The sequence below is a fragment of the Halyomorpha halys genome, unplaced genomic scaffold, assembly GCF_000696795.3.
Source record: "Halyomorpha halys isolate HHAL.00 unplaced genomic scaffold, Hhal_1.1 Scaffold337.1, whole genome shotgun sequence".
Taxonomy (NCBI): Eukaryota; Metazoa; Arthropoda; class Insecta; order Hemiptera; family Pentatomidae; genus Halyomorpha; species Halyomorpha halys.
Genome location: NW_027104734.1, coordinates 294,431 through 298,558, shown reverse-complemented (window position 1 = coordinate 298,558; position 4,128 = coordinate 294,431). Strand labels below are relative to the sequence as shown.

At 44.9% G+C, this 4,128-nt stretch overlaps 1 protein-coding gene across 1 annotated transcript in view; it reads left to right on the top strand.

Annotated features, from left to right (window-relative positions):
* Rip11 (Rab11 interacting protein) overlaps positions 1-4,128 on the top strand; it is a 28,823-nt gene that overhangs the window by 16,756 nt on the left and 7,939 nt on the right. The gene's annotated exons all lie outside the window — the stretch shown is intronic.

Below are 4,128 nucleotides of genomic sequence, written 5' to 3'. Positions count from 1 at the left end.
TGCACCTGGTGCGCCATTACGGCCTTACTGAAGAGATCAATTATGATGATCCATTTAAATCCTCTCAAAGTGTCGACCTGTAGATCTTTAAGCGCTGCATCTGTGGTAGGTGTCTCCTCTTGTCTGCGTTTTGGTGGATGTCTGTCATACTTTGTGCGTAGACAAACTTCGCAGTTTCCTAAAACTTCACTGATCGTCTTCTTCATCCCCCACCAAAAGTACCTTCTCTTCAATGCTTGCAGGGTCTCCGAGTGTTTTATTTATTTATTATTATTTTAGTTATTTTGATATGTTTTGCCCTGATGATATCCTACAATCACCTCTCTCTGGCGTTCGTCTTCCTGAAGGGTTTCCACCATCAGCTTGCATCGGGCAAATGTCCTGTCCATTCCTATGTGTTCATCATGCCATAGCCACTTGATCTTCTTCCAAACGGTTTCATTCCCAATGTACAGGTGACACTTTTCTCCAGGCTTGGAAGCATTATTCAACATTTTACAAATCTGGTCGTTTTTCACGCCTGGCTGCGACCAAATCGTCGTGATATTGCTCCTCCCATACTTGTTACACTCAAATTTGACTGATCCAGTGGTTCTTGTCTTCCATATAATCTGCCACCTCTTATTATTAATGATGTCCTCAAGTTCCTCCATAACTATTGGTCTTCCTTCCTCTGAGCTCTCGTTAGATGAAGATTCTTCCCTATCGTCTTCCTCCTGTCCCGGTGTCCACTCCCACAGGAATTGCCCGGACGGTTCCCCGGCCTCTTCTTCTATTGCATTTACTGTTATTGCTCGAGATAACCAATCAGGTACCACATTTTCTTTTCCAGGTTTATATGTGATTTCCATACTGTACTGTCCCAATAACTCCTTCCAACGCATAATCCTGGCCGAAGACTCCTTCAACTTTCCTACCCATTGAAGGGGCCTATGGTCAGTGTGTACTCTAAACCTTCTTCCAAACACATAGGGCCTAAAGTGGTCAACAGCCCACACTATTCCCAAGAGCTCTTGTTCCAGCGCACTGTATCTGGTCTCCGTCTCTGTCAGACGCCTACTGGCGTACGCAACTGGGTGATCTCCTCCTTCACTTTCTTGAGATAACACCACTTCCAGTGCGTACTCACTCGCAACCATAGTGATATTGAATTGGCGAGCGAAGTCCGGGAACGCAAGAACCGGCTCTTGTTGGAGCTTCTCCATGCACCACCTTATATTGTCTTTGACCATCGGTGTGATGATCACCTTTCTCCCTTTTTTGAGAAGGTTGTTGAGTGGGACGAGGTACTCAGCCATTTCTGGCACAAATCTATGGTAATAATTTAAAGTTCCCAGCAACCTACGAACTCCCTTCACATCCCTAGGAATTGCCATCTTCTGTATAGCTGCAACTTTATCCATGTCAGGTTTAACTTCTTCCCTGGAAATCGTGTGGCCCAAAAAATTAATTTGTTCCTGCCCAAGCGATGATTTCTCACCAGATAACTTCAGCCCGAATTCTGTGTATATGCTGCAAGTGTTCTTCTTCACTCTTACTGAACACTAGGAGATCATCCATATAAATCTGACATACAGATTCGTTAATTCCCCTCAAAAACTCCTCCATCAGGCGCTGAAAGGTTATAGGAGCATTTTTCAGTCCAAACGGCATTCTTGTAAATTCGTAGTGTCCTCTCTCGAATGTGAATGCCGTCTTATGTTGATCCTTAGGGTGCATTTTGATTTGATGATATCCGACCTTCAAGTCCAATGTGCTGAATACCGTCGCCCCGCTCAGCCTGTCCAAAATGTCTTCAAATTTGGGGATCGGATACTTTTTGTCAACGATATTCTCATTCAGCTTCCTGTAATCAATCACCACCCTGTACTTTTCAATAGATTCACAAGGCGCGCTCTTCTTCTTCACTGTCCACAACGGACTATTGTACGAGGAAGTGCTATCAATAATTATTCCCTGGCGTTTTAAACTTTGAAGCTCTTCTCGAATGTGGTGAAGTAGCGCCTGCGGGTGTCTCCTCTCTTTAACGTATGCCACTTTGTATTGTTTTAGTATGATCTCATGGACTGTTCTCCCGGTCGTCCCGAGCTTGTCGCCTTCTTTGAAAAAGATATTTTCGTATTCCCTCCTAAGGCTTCGTCTCCAGTCCTCGGCTTGATTAATTGCTCCAACCCGAGCACCCGCATTCTTCCACTGAAAATGACATTTGTAGATTTTTCCTCCCAACTTAACCTTCCATTTTCCTCTGCTGTTCCTAACCCCAAGCTCCCACCTTCCCTAGTGGGGGTCACATCCCACAATTACTTTATATTCCCTAGGCATACTTCCTACAATATGTACCTGCAAGTTTTCCCCACTAAATCCCCACCGTGTCAACCCTATCTCCACTTCCCCCTCTACTTCACAAAGGCCCCAAGGGGGATCAATTTACATTGGCATTTCTGAATCTTAAGTTTCTTCTCTCCATCACAGAGCTTTTGTAATGCTTCTCGGCACATGATGGTGTTGGAACTGCCTGTGTCCACCAGGCACCTCACTCCTGCTATCTCTATTATAGGCAGACCACCGCTCTTTTCTCTCACATTATAATTCAGCAGTGTGCGGCTGCCTCTCCACTGACAACCCCTTCAGATGACTCGCTTCTTCCTCTCTGCAGTCCCTCGCCTCCATTCTCCTCTGTTCCCTCGTTTCCATCCTCTTGTTTTTACCTTTTCCTCCAGACTACCTCGGTTTCTTGGCTCCTCGACTTCCTCTTCGGTTTCTGATGCTCCAGATGCCTGCGTAGATTCATCTGAAGATCTACTCAACCTACGGTGGCTTCTCCGTAATTGTTGGGCGTTGATCTCCGTTGGTTCACCCCGGCCCACATCTTTTCTCCGGTACAAATATGGGCACTGTTTGGTTATGTGCCCCTCATTCCCACAATCAAAGCATCTCGTGCGCGGGCAGTGCGCCACTAAATGCCCAATCTTTCCACAACCGTGACACTTGCGGTCCTCCCGCCGACTATTGTTTCTGGATTTAGCTTGGCTTCTTCTATTTTCTTCGTTGATAGCTCTCTCTCTTCTACCATATCCGTGTTCTCTCCTCCTACAAGGGTTGGGTATGTTTCTTGGCCGTTGGTATTCTGTCCGGGTCCACCCTGGTTCTTCTACCTATATACGGGCCTCTACCTCTCTACCACTTGCTTCTATGAGATCTTGAGCAATTTCCACAAATGAGCGCTCTCTCGGAAATCCTTCCTTCTCTATCTCCTTTGCCAACTGTATCTTTAGTACCAGGGATAAGAATTGCATCCGACTCTATACCTGGATTGTTTCCATCATTTCACTCAGTATTTCTTGAATTCTGTTAAAGCATGCCTGAAGTTCCGCAGCATATTTCCCACTAGACTGTTTCGGTTTCTTTGTCTCTCGGATCATCATAAATATGTCTTCCTCTGGGGTCCAGCGTCCTCCTCCAAACGCCTTCTTTAATCTTTCCTTGATAACTTTCTTCGTCAGCCTGGATCTGATTTAGGATGCTCCTCTTGACTCTGCAGACGACCGCTGCTTTTAAAGCCTCCGCATCTTCACTATTGAGTAGACTTTGCTTCAATTCGGTTTATTTGTCGGTCACTCCCTATTATGAAGTGGCTCAATTCTCCTGTTTCCCTGGTAAACCGTTCAAGGTCAGAAACGGCCTTCCTCAAGTCTTGGGCGGTTGCTGTGCATACTTTTACCCACTCAAGTGTTGTGGCGTGGGCTCCCGCTAGAGAAACTTCTGATAGTGGGGCAAGCTCTGGGGGTGTAGGATTCACCTCCATGGGAGGTGGGTTCTGGACCCCATTTTGATTTAAAGCTTCCAGGTTCATGACCCCTTGTCTGACAATACTGTTGGCAGCCATTGTTTTTTTTTTAAAAAATGAGAGAATAGAAAAGAAAAAAAAATTGAAAACTGAGAAAACTACGAAAAAAAATTCTTTAAAGCAAATATTACTCCGGTATCTATAGTTCCCGGGTTTCGGCACCAATTAAGTATTGGCTAAAGTAAAATGTCAAAAAAGAGAAGAAGGAATAAGATGTAACATGCTTGAACTGCTGTAACATATTGGATTTATTGTATTCGGTACATCTCTTATATACATTC